The 17,182-nt window shown below is 38.5% G+C and overlaps 1 protein-coding gene across 4 annotated transcripts in view; it reads left to right on the top strand.

The window, feature by feature from the left end:
• Positions 1-17,182, top strand: part of HIPK3 (homeodomain interacting protein kinase 3) — a 69,434-nt gene that overhangs the window by 26,838 nt on the left and 25,414 nt on the right. The gene's annotated exons all lie outside the window — the stretch shown is intronic.

The following is a 17,182-nucleotide window of genomic DNA, read 5'->3' as shown; positions in this document are numbered from 1 at the left end:
GACTCCCCACTGACTCTGGTCTAACATAGAGCTATCTGATATAAAATTTAAAGAGAAATGTTGGAACTTGAAATGCAAGGAATTCTTAGAACTTTGGGCTTGTAAGCCAAAGCTTAGGATTAAACACAGGATTTGATCTGAGACCTTGGAAAAGGCTTCCAAACTTAGGTGTTAGAAGTGAGAATGTGAATTTATAGTTTGAAGTAGAGATACATTAAGTGGAGGAAAGTTTAGAGTTTTAGTTTAAAATAGGAGTGGTTACAGAGGTAGATGAGGCGTTTAGAATGCAGCACTGTAGGTTTGTGTGTCATAACATGATTGATAAGAAAGCTTACACTGTAACATGGGCCCATAAGATGAAATATTTAAGGATTGGGTCTAAGCCATAAATACCCTTGTTGGCAGTGTTTTATTGGTCAATAACTCCTTAAAATGTCTTGTAACTGAGGGTCTTGTGGCCTTCTGAGCCATGCAGTGAAGGTGTGAGCTGAACTCACCCTTCCTGCCTATGCAGAAGATAAGAAAATAAACTGCACCATCTAAAAACTCAGAAGTCCTGTTTCTACCTCACTCAAAACTCCTTCAAAAATCCTCATAGAGAAACCCCCAAACTTAGTGTAATATTTAATTTACTAAATTGGGTGGAGATCATGCCCATACATGTTTTCCTGTTCTGCAGGTATTTTTTAACACTTCAGCATTTTCATTCTCTGTGTATCCAGAGGACTGAGCTTATGTGAGACCACTGACTCTCTCCTGCAGGCCTGTATGAAATACTGCCAGTAAAATACCCCTTCTATCAGGTTGTTAACCAATGTATAGAGGTCACATTCCCCCAAGATAGAGAATCTGCATCAATGTCATCATTTCAAAGAAGGTGGTGTTACATGGATGTGGAATGCCAAATTCATAACAGCACCCTCAGCCCTTACCTCTCCTTTACTGACACAACAAAAAGTCTAATAGAAGTTAATCACTTTATAATTAGTGCTGATCTCTCTCCAGACACAGGAGAGCTGCAATTTCCTAGTTTTGGCATGGCCTTTGTTTTGGGTTTCCATGTGTTTCTGATGGTGGGGGCCCTGCTGAGGGTGCTCAGGGGAGCCAGAGACTGTGTGACAAAATGTGCACCTTTTGGAAAGCTGCTGTGTTCATTTGTGGTTGCTGAAGTGTGGCAGAAAGCTGCTTTGCATGGTTTATTTGTACATCCCACCACTGAGTATTGCACACATGCATGCTCTCAGTCCTTCTTGGTCATGAGCTGCATTTTAAATATGTATGAAATTGGATGTAACAACTCATTTCTCTGTGCTGTTGTGCTGTGATTTTAGCTTTGCTTTCTGAGGTTAGAAAGATATTTTCAAATATTTTTCCTTTTTTATTTTTCTTGTGGCTGTCCTTTAAGAGACAGCTCTTTCCTTTGTGAGACAAACTTAACATTTTGTCAGGCATGTGATTTACATGCTTTGAGGTGAAAGGCAGCACACAGGTCAGTGTGTTTTAGCAAATCAAAAAGTATGAATGATTTAATGGCAGTCATTGGAGTGGATTCATTCTGCAGTTTTTAAGTTACAGTGATGTAGCTGAATTTTTCTTCTGCATGAGACAATGTCCATTTAGCTCCTCTTAAAGATTCTTCAAATGTTTTGAGTTTTTCATGAGAGAATAGTTACAGATAAATTTCTGAAATGTCTCTGTTTGTGCTGCACCTTTAACTTTGGTTGAGCTGTGAGAACAAGCAAGAGCCCTTTTTTTGAAAATAGACTGTGATGAGCTTGTTGGAGGTGGCACTTCTGAAATGGGTACTGCAAGAAACTCCTGCAGTAAGAAATGGGATGTTTGCTGGGTGGGTGTAATCTAGTGGGGATTTTTGGAAAAGCTTGAGAGCTGGCCTCTGAGCTTTTTTTGTCTGATTAATGTGCATAAAGTTTGCCTTTGTCCCAGCACCACTGAACCTTTGAGTACTTCAACCCAAATCTGACAGGAGATGAAAATCCCCAAGGTGCCAGAGGTACAAACAGCAGCTGCAGAGTAGAGAGAGGATTCAAAGTGACTCCTGCAGGGTGAAAAGGAAGAAGTTGGTGGTTGTCCTTGCTTTTTTGCAGTAGCTATTTGGCAAGTCACTGTGTGCATAGCTCTGGACTAACTCAATAACACGTGTGGTGCCTTTGTGTGCTATAGAAAACAAAACGGAGATTGAGGGTTGTTCATTGCTGTCTGGGGAGAGCAGCAGTGCAAATTTGAAGAAGCAGCAACAGAGAAGTGTAATTAAGTGCACTGGTTGTTGATAGGTCTGTTTACATTTGTGTGGCATGACAGCAGATTCTCTTCTTCAGCAGAATGTGGCACAAGTGCGAGAGGCTTCCTGACTTCTGAAGTGGAAATAGTTTCCTGATGTTGACTAAGAGCCTGTGTTCTTAGTTCTCTCTCCAGCTCATTGCTCAACTCCTGCTTCTCATGGCACTGCCACTGCAAGAGGAACAAAAACTCTGCAGATAGAGCAGGGAACTTTATTTTAAAAAACAAAAAAATAAGAGAAAGCAGCCATAGCCCCATACATACAAACAAAAAGCCCTCCACCCAGCAACCAAACCAACCAAACAAAAAGCCACAAACCCCCAAAAGCAAAAGACATCCCCACCCAAAAAATGTACTGGGGAATGGGAAGGGAGTGCATGCTCAGAGATAACTGTAGTGTATACACCTGTACTTCAAGGATTGCCTCCTCAGAGCAGTGTACTGCTGTATTTCATTTTTCTTCTCTTAGGTCCTTTGGTTGGGTTTTTAGCCATCCTGTGAAGAAACAAATACTTTATAACGTCTTGCTTGCTTTAACTAGTATGTAGTATCTTGTGCCAAACTTCTCTAGGTCTGAGCCTCTGAGTAAATAGATGAAAAATTAAAATTAGCCCAGATTGTTGTAAACTACGCTTCGATGCTTGACATCTGAAATATTGTAATGTGGGATTCCTCACATATTTCTCCTAAGCACTAGCCTGCAACTGCAGCAGCTTGAGCAGGCAGGAAAAGTACTTTATGTCTGTAAATTAAATTCAGTGGGAGTCACATTGACCTTGTTGATAGAGCACAATTAGTTCTGTGCTTGGGGAATTCTTCCATCACTTGGAATGGTGTGGGTCTAGCAGGAGTGGAGGCCAGTCCTGTTGTGCCTGCTGTGAAACACCCAGGGCTCAGCATCTCCCAGCTCAGTCCCTGGGCACGGAATGCACCTGGAGAGGCTGTGCAGGAGCAGCTCCCTGCTGCTGCAGGTCGGCAGCGCTGTGCCTGGCTAATCTGTGTAATTATTTAGAGTATTTAAGTATCTGCAGTTAAGCAGGCAGGCTTTGCTGCCTTAATAACATCTTACGCAATGGGACCCTTCCCACGCTCCTGGCGGCTCCAGGCTGGAATTTCAGCGTGCGCAGGGCTGGGAGTCACTGCAAAGGGACTGTGTGCAATTAACAATATTTTCTTTTGCAAGTCAAAATAGCTTTTTTTTCCTCTCTAAAATCTCTTGTAAACAGTTATTCCATTTCTTTTTTTAACATTGAATGAGCTGTTACATTTTACTAGAGAGCTGGTAGCTGAAAGGGATTAATACCCTAGGTGTTAATTTATGATGTGGTTTAACACAGCCTTTTTATTTTTTGTCAAACTTAGCTTTTAATTTTAACTGGATTTTAAAGAAAATATTTTAATTTTTGTGCTTTCCATTTATAATCAGACTAAGTTTCTTATTTGTTTTTCCTTTTTCATTAGCTATTGTCTTTTTTGCTTTATTGGGCTCAGATGTGGCTTATCTAAGAAAAATGCAAAAATTTTGTTGTGCTTTGAAACCTGATTTGAATAATTTGCATAATTGACAACTTTATGCTTAGGGGTAATGTTTTTGATACATTTTGAAATAATAAAAATAAGTACTCAACACTCTTGTCTGTGATCAGCAAATGTATCTCAAGTAGACCTAGGTGTAAGTACAATATGATTTTCCCTGTAAAGGGGGAATCTTCCTATGCTCAGTCTCATTATTTTTCCTGTGTCAAACAACCCATTCTGTAAAAGATGGGATGAGGCAGAGGGCTGTCTCTAATAACTTAATGAAGAAGTGAAGAATGTAAACTCAAAGATGCAATCAGTGTCCAGCCTCTGTAGCACCTTAAAGGTAGATTTTGCTGCTTCTTTTATCTTCCTTTTTTTTTTTCTTTTTTCTTTTTTTCTTTTTTTTTTGAGTTAATGACATACTACACTTCTGGCCAGTCCAGTTCTGTTTTATGAAATAGGTTCTGTATCTGTTGTGTGAAAAGGTCCTGATGAGGAGCTGCTGTGTGGTGCAACAGGCAATTTTATTGCATGAGTGACCAGTGCTTTGAAGTGTGATCAGTGGCTGCTGATGTTGCTGAGGCAGCCAAGAGCCCAGGGAAACAGGGAGAACGGTGTAGGAAGGATGGGTGACATTTTCCAAGCAGCATTTCCCTGTGTCTGTGCAGTGTGTAGCATTTTTGCCAGTGCAGAATGGGGAAACTGGAACTTGCTTTCCCAGTCCTTTGTGCAGCCAGCACATCGGCCTGTCCATGTAACAAACATGTTTTCTTTGGATTGTGCTCCCTGTGTCCTTTAACCTTTTTGCTTATTCCCCTTTGGCCCTTCCGGGGGGTTTTGGGGCCCTCCATGAGGGAGGCCTGTGCTCTGTCTCCCACCCAGCATTATCAACATCAGGAAACACAGAGTGCTGTTGGGAGATGAGGAAGGAAGGAAGTTAGACTTCAAAATTCCCCAGTTTGGAAGCAGTTAGGTTTTTTTATTGTTTTTGTTCCTGTTGCTAAGCCTAACAACTTTAGAATAAATTCCCTTGATGTGAAGTGCAGTAGTAACAAATGATGACGCCACTTGCAGGGTTTTTTCTTTCAGTTTCTTTCCGATTTCAGTTGGATGCTGCAAATGGAAATGAGATTTGAAAAAAATGAGGGTCCTGCTTGTATTGACATTGTTCTTGATGATTCCATGAAAGCAGAGAGGTCAGAAGTTCCTTTTCCTTGTTTACCTCTGTGATAGCATCCCACAGCAATGTGAGGGTGAGGGCTCTGCAGAGGGGAATGGAAAATGTGCCGCATTCTGTGCCAGTGGCATTACCCTGAATGCAACTTTGTGCAGGAAAGGTTATCTTGGAGAAGGTTATTTCTGTCTTTGCTATCTCACATCTCTGTGTAAAACTTGTGTATTGTGTGTGCTAAGAAATGGGTGGAGAAGTGAGTGTACATATCTGCGGGTTGCTTTTGATAAGAAAAGAAAATGTAAACATTTTCATGAGGAGTATTTGCTGAGAATGCAGAGCTGGATTTGCTTTCCCTTGAAAACATCTGAGAGTTGAGTTCCAGGCAGTAGTCAATTTTCACAGCATCAAAATTGAATCACCTTTAAACTAAAAAAAAAAAAAATCACCAATGTTAAAAATCAGATGTTAGGTTCTTGATTGGCTGCTAAACATATTTAGCCTTCCAACCTGTGACTGATGTATGGTCTAATTTCATTAGAACAGGTAATCCTGTGTCATGCATCTCTTGAATGTTCTTTGCAGCAGTTTTTTTTTAGAGCACTTTGGAAACAAATTCATGATGAGCTTGGTGTAATAGTTGCACACAGGATAAAGAAAATAGCTTATAGGTTTGTTCTGGAAATGATGACTTGACAGTAGCCTCTGGCAGTGGAATTTAGCTATCAATAGTGTGTTAATCCAGTTAAGTAGAGAGCCTTTCATAGGGAAATAAGAGTCATGTGTTCTAGCTAAATAATTACCTTTAAAGTAATCATGCAACTTGTAAACATTGCCTCGATATTTTTATGATTCCTTTTTTTGACACAGTTATGACACAGCAATACCTTCTTATTGAAGCAGTGGCACACGCAGAAGCTTTGGATGCTATTTATTTCAGAACATTCTTATCTAAAGCCGTGTTGATACGTGTAGGCACTGACTTCATCAGCTAGTTTTTGCCTGTTCCTGTTTATGTTTAGAAAATACCAAATGTATGACAATTGTAATGGAGCTTGTGTTTATACAACAGCTCTAAATGATAGCAAGCTTGCATTGAGACACACGGATGATTTGGAGGAGTTTATGTAGCCTGCTTTACCTGGTTAGTGGGTGTTCCCAGGGGTCAGTTTTCACCCCAGAGATCCCCCTGGATCCTCTTCCCCCTCTGGAGGTTTGGTGATGGAATCCCCTAGGAGGAAGAAGAGCCAGTTAAATGCATGATGAGTTCCTGCAGTTAACCCCTTGGGGAACTTTAATCTCTCAGTAGATTTTTAACATAGTTTTGTTTTCTGTTCTGAACAGTGAAACAAAAACCACTATGATTTCACTTGTCTCTCATTTCAGTGGGTATAACTGGCACCAGTGGGGCATAAGAAATACACAACACAGTGAGGTATGTGCTTATTCTCCAGAACAAAGCCTATTTTTGGTAGTCCTCTTCAATTTGGTAGGCTTGATTGTTTGGTTTTTTTTTTTTTTTTTTCTTTTTTTTTTTTTTTTTTTTTTTTTTTTTTTTCTGCTGCTGAAACTATAATCCCTGAAAATGGAACACCCTCTCCCCCTGACCTTGGCAGATGAAGTCTGATGATGCTTGTTAGGTTGGTTTGTTGGTGTTCCTGGTGGTTTACCATGCTGCTTTGATGTTGGAAAGTTTATGGAATCTAGTGAGTGGAAGCCTGTCATCTGCCTGCTGTCATCCACAGTTTGTATGAACATAAAATGATATCGGGGATATGCATTTGAGTCTGTTTTTGTCAGGTTTAAAATCATAAAATTGATTTAGGAACACGCCTGGCATCTTTGAGAAACCTTCACACCTATAGATTTATAAATCAGTCGACCTGTTTACATCAGGTTTAACTGCTGCAGCTCCATGAATATGTTGTGTAGTTAGACTTTTAAATTGCAAAAACGATCACTTCTTACTCTATGGAGCTGTAACCACCTTGGAGAAAGCACTTAGTAATCATAATGCACTTTATTGCTACATGATAGTTAATAAGCCTTAAAGTGAATGCTGTAACATCCCATTGGCCATCCTTGGAGTACCTGAAAAGGCAGCAGAATGTGATGTTCTCTGTTTTGTAACAAGGCCATCTTGCCTGTTATTTCCAGGGACACTTTAGTTTGAGGTCACTGAGGTAAAGGCCTGTTTCCTTGCTACCTCACCAAAGCAGCTTTCTGTCTTTAGGTACTTACAGTACCCTACAAGGCTTGATAAGGCAGTGACATACTTTTTGTCAAATCCAGAGATTTTCACCTTCAAATGAAAATTTATTTCAAAAATGCGTTTTTGGGGATTTTTGTTTTGATGTCTACTGGATTTTGTGTCTTTCTCGGTAGGTTATTTCTGTTTATGTTTGTAAAAGTCCGTAATCTTAAATCATAGCATAAGCTGATTTGCCCTAAGGCCATTTCCAGCGTCAGAGACAGAAAATGATAATAAGAATGAAGAGTTTGTCTAGTTCTGAAATGACTAATGAAAATACCTGCATTTATCATTATGCTCTAATGGACTCTTCCTCATAAGGTTATGTTACCAGGCTCTAATTCTCTTCTATTTTGATTTTGATGTAGATCTGATACTGTTCTTGTTTGTAGCTATTTATTCTCAAGGGGCTATTTCTGTAGAAGGCTTCAAGTATTCCAGCTTCTCAGCAATTGTCTGATAATGGATAATTTTGCTTCTCCTTTCCCAGCAGCATCATTAATGTATATGTTATTTACAGTGCCATGACAATGCTGGTTGACAGCACCTCTTCCTGGGTAATTGCAAACAAATTTGTAAGCCTGTCTTGGCAGTAGGATTACTGCCAAGGATTTATTTAGTGTATTGGCCTGCTTGTGGTGGTTTATGCTACCCTATTCATGAATAATATAAATTCTTATTCTTGTATAGCCAATACTGTTCACTGATGTCAATTTGAAAATTGCCATTTTGTGAGGAATTTGCCATTTTCCATTCAGGAAAACTGATTATGGGGAAAATTATGTTACACAGAAGTCCCACTGAGCTGATGATTTCACCTAGAAACTTTGTGTCAGGGACCCAAAAGAACTATAGCACCTTGATGAATCTAGAAGAAAACCACCAAGATTTCCCTGACTAATTGAGGTGTGTGTGTAGGGACTGCTCAGCCTGCAGGCAGCAAAGTAGGACATTGCTGAAAAGGAGCTGGGGGTGGCTGCTTTTGGCAGGTGTTTGTTTCTTTCAATAAGACATTTCCCCCCACCCCTCCCAATTTTAGCATATGCAGTTTACACTTATTTTTGTAGCTTGTCTTCTTCCTAAAAGTGAAAAGCACAATGTAAAACTGCCAGAAAATGAAATGAGCTTGACTCAAAAGGAGATATTAACTCTGTTAGCAACGGCACAGCAAGGCCAGTGCTAGGAGCTTTACTAAAAAGCAATGAAATAATGCAGGGCTGGCCTTTGAAAGTTTGTCCTATCAATTTGTGGTGTGACAACATAACCTAAAAATAGTTCCTGGCACTAAGAAAAAGTTGTGCTTTGATTTGAGGATTTGTTTTTCCCCCCATGGAAACTTCATATATGCTGGAAACAAACCAATGTGGAATTGTACAGATATCCAAGCAAATCACAGATACCTTTTTAGTAGAGATTTGTCAACTGGACTTCAGTTTTCACCTTTTCAAGGAGCAGGAGTTCCTGGTAAATACTCCCACTGTGCAGACTCTCGTAATCCCATAGTGTTCAGGGTTTGGCTATCACATGCAAAACAATCCAACTTCACAATTATTTTATTTTTGCAATTTTTGTTAGTTGTTGATGCTTTAAATAAATTTTTAGTTGGCATTGTCTTGGTTTTATATTTTGGTACAAGTCATTTGAAAGCTGAACCCAAAATATCTCCCTGGCCTGGTATGGTACTTAAATGGATTGTGGGCTTTATGTAGTGTATATTTCTATTCTCTGTTGAGGACATATTTGAGATATTTGACATATTGATATTATATTAATGCATGTTTAATAGCTCAAATGAAATGACAAAGTTGTGTTCTTGAAATAACTATTGCTGTTATTTTTTAAAGTCCAGGAAATGTTTATTGCCCCTCACGCTTTTCCAGCAGAACCTTGTGGGGGCCTTGTGAAATTCTGTGTAATTCTTTCTTAGCACTCTGAGAAGAGCAGGCAGTGAAGATAACTTCCCTTTCATTTTCCTCTTGGAGACAAAAATTCTCCAGCCCAGCTCAGGGCACTGAGTAGTCCTTGTGCTTCAGCCCAATTTGAGCAGTAGCTCTTCCTAAATGAGGAATGCTTGTCTATTTGATCCTTGTTGCTTCTGTTGTTATTGTCAACAAGTGTGCCTTTTCCTAACATGAGTGTCTGGCTATATTGGGAACAGAATGAAGTTTTTAGCCGTAACTAATGAGCTACTTGTAATTATTAGTGTCCTGGACCAGACTCAAAGGGTTCACTCAGATGAAAGGCTCCCATTATTATCCATTTATTATCTAGATCTCAGTTTTATTTTTGTTGTATTTCTTTAAACTGCATTACCTGTTTTTAACTTCCATTTGCTCACAGCAACATTTTAACATTCAGCATAATTAAAAAGAATTCTCAGTATAATCAGATTACCCTGATTTCTTCCTCCAGTGTGGTGCTAGAGGGTCTGGGGTTTAATATTAGATATCAGGCAAGAACTGCTTTAAAAATATGACAATTATGTAGTGAGAAGAAGAAATGGAAAAAAAATCCGTACCAAATATTTTAATGTTTGGGTAGATGCATTTTTGAATGTAAATTTATTTCAAGAATCTTCGCAAAGCAGGGCTTGCAGAAATGCTGGGGCTCCTTGCTGTGGTCACATTCCTGTTGTAGCACGTTGGCAGGTCTGATGTGACATCAGTTCTGAATGTAATAGATACATAGTTAAGCAGTTTATTTTAGGATCCAAAACCCTTCTAAGAATAGACAGGCTCTCCTTTCAACGGGAAAGGACAAATAAACTAAAATGGAATAATAGGGAAGGAAAAATAGGAAGAAAAAGCAGAGAGAAAAAAGCATTTAGGAGAACAATTAAAGAGGATTTTTATTAGGGTTCAAGGCTGGGGTGAAACATTTGGAGGGACCATTGCAGCTGAATTCTTTCGGGAGGCTGTGGTGTAATGGGATGGGCTGGAAGGCTGAACAGTCTAGCCTACCAAAATAGACTTGTGTAGTTTTCCTATTACCACTCCATAGGTTAAATTCATAGGGAGGGGGAGAAAAATAACCTTTAAATATTCTACAGTAATTTTTTAGCTCTGTCAGAACATCACCAGGTGTTTGTTTTGCCGTGCCCCAAAGCTGAGGTGCTGCTGTGTTTCCCCATGGATGTGTCAGTGGGATTGCTAAGCCATGGGTAAGGATGAGACTTGTTCTGGTGGTGTCATGTTTACACCACAGGCCTAATCATAGAAATTTGTATGGGAAAAACTCAGCAAGTCAGCCACGGAGTTCACTTGCCAGGGCATAAATAACTGCAGCAGAATTCCAATTAAAATTAAGTGTTGCTGTGTGTTGGGTGTGTTTTTCTGCAGAGTTCTGTGGAAGTTAGAGATTCCCACAGGACATTGAGCCAGACATGTATGGGTATTAATACAACAGAACATTTACTGACTAAAACATTTAAAAATATTTTTATTCACCAAAAGGTCTCTACTAGTGTAACCTTGAGAAGGCAGATTTAATTTCATGTGTGTTAATTCATCACATTGTTGCTCTGTAGGTATTCTGTAATAACTTTCTTTTTTCTTACTGTTCTTTCTAATTTTTTGTGTTTCATTTTGCAGCTGGCATAGGTACTGTGTCCAGATAACATTTTATGTAGGGGACTATCAAAGGGAAATGGATTTTGATGTTCCATTTAGGTAGTGAACAGGACATGAACCTCCAATGTGAAGCTGTGGCATCAATACATGACATTTTGCAAGACGCTACTGTTTAAATTGTATGTGCTTTGAATATTTGAATTCTAAGTGATCACATTTCCTGTTAATAGATATTTTTAAACAAATGCTAGCTTCTCCTACAAGTCTGTTGCTTGTCTTCTAAAATTAAACAGTTTTAACAAGCCTATCATATCTGTTTATCCTGATGTCATGTTGTCAGTGTTGAATCTTAATTTGAGAGTGGTTTTTATAATCTAGTGTCACTAGATTAATTATCTGTAATGAAAACATAGATTTTTTCGCTAAGATGATTTTTTTTTTCTGTTAATTTTTGGTGAGCTTTCTAGAATTTAAGCAATGTAATTTGAAGTCAAAATTTATCAGTCTGAGTTGCAAAATTTCACCAGAACACAACTTTGCATCACCCAGATGGGCAGGTATCAGAAGTTTAAAAAACCCTTTTTACAAAGGACAAGGATGTGGGCAGATTTTCTTACTCTGCAGCATTTGTGGGGTGTGTTCATCTCCAGTGCAGAATTGCTGTGCCACAGCTTCATGCTGGAAAATGATTTCAAATAGTTCCGTGCTTTCATGGCTTATTGAGCTCTTGGGCTGAGCTTGTTGCCCTGTGTTGGGGAGCAAATTCTCTCACAAGTTTTGCTCAAGAATCAAAGAAATTTTCCTTTGTGTTTTCAGGTTAGCTTTTCTTTGGTATTGGGGATATTTTTTTGTGAGTGATTTTGGGGTTTTTTGGGGGGGGTGTTGGTTTTTTGTGTTTTATTTTGACTTTTTTGTTTGTTTTTTTAATAGCTGCCTAAAATAAAGTAATATGTTATGATACACTTGATTTCTTGACACAAGAGCAACATCCTTGTGGGGGCTTTTTGTTTGGTTGGTTGGTTTTGGTTTCTTTTTTTTTTTTTTTTTTTTTTTTTTTTTTTTTTTTGTTTGGATTTTTTTTTTTTTTAACATGAACTATGCCAGTAACAGATGCTCATGCTGATCAGTCATATTAGAAAATAATTCCTCTTTCCACTGCTAGGTTTTTTTACAGCAGGATCTGTCTGCTTGCTTCTTTAGCATCACCATACCTTTGTACCCTGAGCCCAGTTGGGCTGTTGTCACCAAGGGCTAAAACACAAAAGGCCTGTGCAGAAAACTGATTTATAAGGCCTTGACACTCTTGACAAGGATGCTAAAAGCAAATACTGCTGTGCTTTTTACTCTTTTGTAGGAGCTCTCAACCTGTTCTTCAGCAGTGCAAGTCCATAGGGTTAGAAATTGTTATTCCCACAGAATCAACAATAACAAAGTAAAGCAGGGAGGGAATTAAATTCTGACATGTCTGAGCTGTGAGGCCTTGAAACATCCCACGCTGTGCTCTTCTCTTGTCCTCCTCCAGAGCTGGAAATGTGTGTTTGATCCTCTCCTGGGGTGGAGGTCAGCCCGGGGCTGCCAGCAGCCCCACAGCCCCTTGTGCTTGCCTTGACTGCAATCTCTGCTCCAGACAAGCTCATTTCAAGTCTGGTTTTCTTCAGAAATAATCTGGGCAATTGAGCAGCTCCTCTCAGGGCTTTGTTATGTACAAAAGCTCTGTGTGAGAGTTTGGGTGTTCTCCTCTTGTGGGCAGAGGCAGTGTCTGTGTGACCATCTCACAGACACTGAGAAGGATAAAGCGCTGTAGGGTGGTCCCACAGTTAGGAGTAAATCCTCCATCCACTCAAACACTATTGTCCAAATTCAGTTATTGGTAAGTAACCTCATTTGACACTTAAAATAAAGACACTTTGCTCTCCAAAATGTAAATGTATTAAATAGCAGGCTTTATTTATCACTAAAGCATCTGAAGAGTTTATATCTACACCATTTTGTTCATTCTGTTGCTGCATCAGTATCTACTTTGCTTAATTTTCATGTAATTCAAAAACTGCTTAACCTATCAAGTGTATAAATAAATTACTCTGTAAGTCTTTTCAAGGAAAATCAAAATCATGAAAAGGCAGAAGCATAAACATCTGGTTTTAATAAAATCAACTCCTCCTTTCACAAGAGATAGTGGATAATTAGAAAAGAGCCTGCTGAAATCACTTGTTTTATTCTCATCTGAATAAATCAAAGAGGAATAGCTAAATTATTATCTTCAGTATTTTTGGTACATGGTTTGAGAATGTAGATTAGCTTAAAATTTGTGCTTGCTCTTTCAAAACAAAATGTTTTTTACTATCAGGAAAAAGATCTAGAATAGTTTATGGGTTTTTTTAATTTTTGAGGAAATCACCTAGGATTTTATTTTTTGTCTCATTTAATTTCTAGGTGAATTTTCTTTTCCCTGTTCAGTTATGAGCCGTAAGTTCTAAAGAATTTTTTTGCAGTGATTGCTTCTTTTTTAAAGTAGTCACATACATGGGCTGCTTTCTATAGAAGAGTTTTAAATCCCCCTCTAGGGCAGATCAGGGTTCAAAGTTAAACTGGCAGCTGCATGTCAGTCTTGTATGTTATATATCTATATCTAAATATATATATATCTCACTGGGAGGCTCTGAAGGGAATTAGGCTTTTCTAGCTGTTGAGAATGCATAGTCCCATGAAAATGTTTTATTAGGCAAAAATGAGGTTTTTCTGTAGAAAAACTCGTCCTGTGGCTGTAGGATTTTACAGGAGGTACAGAGACTGATTTGCCTTTGTCTTCACTACCACTCCCATGCACCAAACTTCTTCAGAGGAGCAGTGAGACTAGGAATGAGGGGGTAACTTCCCATATCAGCTTGAACATAATTATTCTCACTCTATTTTAAGGTACAGGCCTTGAATTGCAGAGAGTGGTGGAATTGAGTCTTTGCTGCTGCCTCAAAGACAAAGATACCCCTATCCAGCTTAGCTAACATTTCCTGAGTCTGAGCACTTCATTTTTGATTTCCAAGTCCTCTTACATTCTTAGAATTTTAAAAAAATGCCCCCATCAGAGTATGCTACTTATGTAATTCCTAATGCCTAATCCTGGAAGAGTTAAAAGAAGCCTACAAAATTATAGATGTATATTCACACTCCTACAAAAGCCAGGAGTGTGAATGTAAATCTATAATTCAGTTTTTGATTTTTGATTTGCAGCAGTTTTCCTTCCAAAGAATGGGGAGGAAGGCTCGTTGCCTGGCATGGTGTGTCATGCATGCATTTCTAAGATCAAATATATGTCAGCACATGACACTGCCAGTCTGCCTCTGACATCTCAGTGCACTTAAAAGCAAGAGACAATAAATTCAACCATAAAAGTGCTCTTGGGAAGTGCAGTTGAGTGGGTTTTTTAAATGTGTAACACAACTACTTTAAAGACACCTGTAAATAATGTTGATATAATTCTTATTTTAACAAAAGGACATTGCAAGTAACAATTATTCTGACCCTGAGGAAGATTGTCAAGACTAGAAGGTTGTACAGAAGCTTGTAGCTGCTGTCAAGGGATTTGCTTGGATAACTCATATATTTGTGCAAGAATAGTGATTTTAACATGTAGGAAATGTATGTTCTCGGATCAGCAGTCTATGTATCTTAGTCTTTTGTTGCTGCAGAAAATTTATTGTAGCATGAGGTTGCACTTCAGTGTCTTCTGATGCAATTTTCTTACAGCTCTACACAGTTGATGGCTGTTCTTGTTCTACATGGATTCAACCCTTACTTGTGGATATTTCCCTGTCTATCCATTCTTAAATACTCTTAATATTTTTTATCTCAACAGTGACCTGTGATTTTGAGAGTAATTGCAATTCTGGCTTTAAAAATCCACTTTTATGTTTACATCAGCCTTTAGCTCAAAGTGGGTGGGGGATTCCTTGGTCTTCTAGAGTGAGGCAGGGGCATTAGAAACACCTGTCTGCTTCTCTTCCCTTATTTATGATATAATTTGAGTAATGTTACTGATCATTCATTCATCCTTGAAGCTTTATAGTTCTAACCACGGTTTCTTCTTGTACCCAAATCTCTTCAAGTCTTTAATTTGTATTGTTCTTTTCTGCGTCTTTTCTATTTGATGTATCCTTTTTCAGATGGGGGTGACCAAAACTGAACCCAGAATTCAAAACTGAACACACACTATTCAAGGTGAGGGAATATCACTAGTTTTATATAAGGCATAATATTTTTAATATGTCCTTGTCCTTTAAAAATAAATACTGATATCCTGATTATTTTTGCTCCCAATTGTAAAATATTTTTCTTGAGTAATCTGTAAAGTTGTCTAGACTTTTCATTGAAAAGTTGGTTAATTTATAACATAATTTCTTCTGGGTAATTAATTAATGAATATGGTACATTAATTTTCACTATGGTTTACTATACACCATGTATACTCTACTTCCTGTTTTTGTGTTGATGTAATTGCATATTTGAAATGCCTTCTGAAGACCATCACGAATCCACTACCGAGCCAACTGATCTTTGTATCCTTCATCATTTCCAGGTTTTGTCATTACACGGTTCCTTCCCCTTTCATCCTTCAGATTACTGAGCTGTACTTGCCTGGAAGTTTTTTCTGGGTGTTTTCTGCCACCTTGATTTTGATCCCTCCAGCCGAGAGTCTTTCCTGTGTTCTTGCAGATCTTGAAGAAAGGTTTGCATTCCTTCGTGCACGTGGCGAACACTGCTAGGTGAAGGGAGTGAATTGAGATGAGAACTCATCAGGATGCCCACTGCCATCTCTCATTAACTCACTCACTGCATCTGCTCCTTCTCCTAGGCTTCCTTTCTTTAGGAGAAGAGTTGTGCATCTCACAAGCCACGTGTGGTTATTCCTTTCAGGAGGGATGTGCTTGCATTGTGCTCATGATGGCACCGGGGCAAAGTCTGGTTTTACTCGGGCTGCTAATCTGGTTTGACTTTAACTCTTGCAAACTGGATTCATTTGCATGAGTGGTCTATATCAGGGCTTTAAACAGGTCATTAGTTAAAAAAAAAAAATTATAAACATCCCACCCTTTTGATGGCTTCCTTGCATTAGTATTTCTATCATTGTTGTTGTGACCAGAGTAGGTAATTAATAGGCATTGTCAGCACAGTAGTAAATAGAGATAGTAGAGTTTGGTAGTAAAGTTTCAGGGGAGGAAGGCTATTTCCAAACTGCCCAGTCTGGAGAGCAGCAGGTAAACAAGGCAGTGCTGTGATCAACAGTTGATACATTGACCCTCCCACGCTCTCAAAGAAATAGAAATAAAAATTGCTCAATCTTCAGTCTCACTTCCTTGATCTCTGAGGGGGTATGTGTAGTGTGATTGTGTTGTAGAATCTTCAGTGGGAACATATTTGAGAAATTATTCCTGCATTCAACTGAATTTTTCCTGAAAGTGAAAAAGGGAGGCTGCTGTTCTCATTGTCTTGTGTTGTTCTTCAGTTTTTACTTTGTACAACTGTTGGGTTTTAGCTTTTCGTGTAACTTCTGTTCTAAATTGGATTTCTAACCAGCCATTCATAGGTGATGATCATCTGAAATGGTTTGACTTCTTACAGATTTTTTTATTACTTATTTTTGTAGTATGGGTAATTCTTGCTCTTCATTCTTTGTTCCCTGAGTGTAAGGGTTGGAAGAAATTTTCTGTTACTATGCTGCAGTTTTGATTTTTTTTAGCAAGTTTGTGCTTGGGGTTTGTTTTTATTTTTAAAGATTTTTTTAATCCTCCATCAATGAACAATCTCATTTTTCTTCAAATTTGTTAATTTTGTTGCTTTATTCCAAGCTGGCTAACATGCTGAAGCTAAACTATTTTATGAAATATTCTTGTCTTTGACCAAGTTAATGGAACAAATTGTGTGATTTCTTTCCTCACAAGCTTATAAAAAGTTATAGGATAGTGTATGTGTTTATGATCTGTGATGTAATAAATGGAAATGTGGCTATCCAAACAAGCAGCTGAAACAGGTATTCATTTGCCTTTCATCTTTTTAGATCTTTCTAATTGTAAAGTCTAAGCTGTGCTGTTTTATGATAATGTTTTAAATTAATGTTTAATTAACACTGGCAAGAAGGAAATAAGTGCTTTCTCTCTAAAATCTTGCTTTTAGTTTAAGTGCATTTAAGTAAGATTCAGTGTCCTTAAGAAGTTTAGAAAATTCTGGTGTTCTCCTTGATGTCTTGGGATGGGATAACAGGTGCTGTTTGCTCAGGTGGAGAGTGTGGTGTCTTCTGGTGCACTGAATATCTTGTGATCTGCAGTAAAAATCCAAGCAGGAGTGTGTGTGTTTTTTTGAGCATGTGGTGCTGTTTTG

This window comes from Ammospiza caudacuta, chromosome 6 (genome assembly GCF_027887145.1).
Source record: "Ammospiza caudacuta isolate bAmmCau1 chromosome 6, bAmmCau1.pri, whole genome shotgun sequence".
Lineage (NCBI taxonomy): Eukaryota > Metazoa > Chordata > Aves > Passeriformes > Passerellidae > Ammospiza > Ammospiza caudacuta.
Note: the sequence above shows the minus strand (reverse complement) of the source record. Positions and strands in the feature narration are given on the sequence as shown.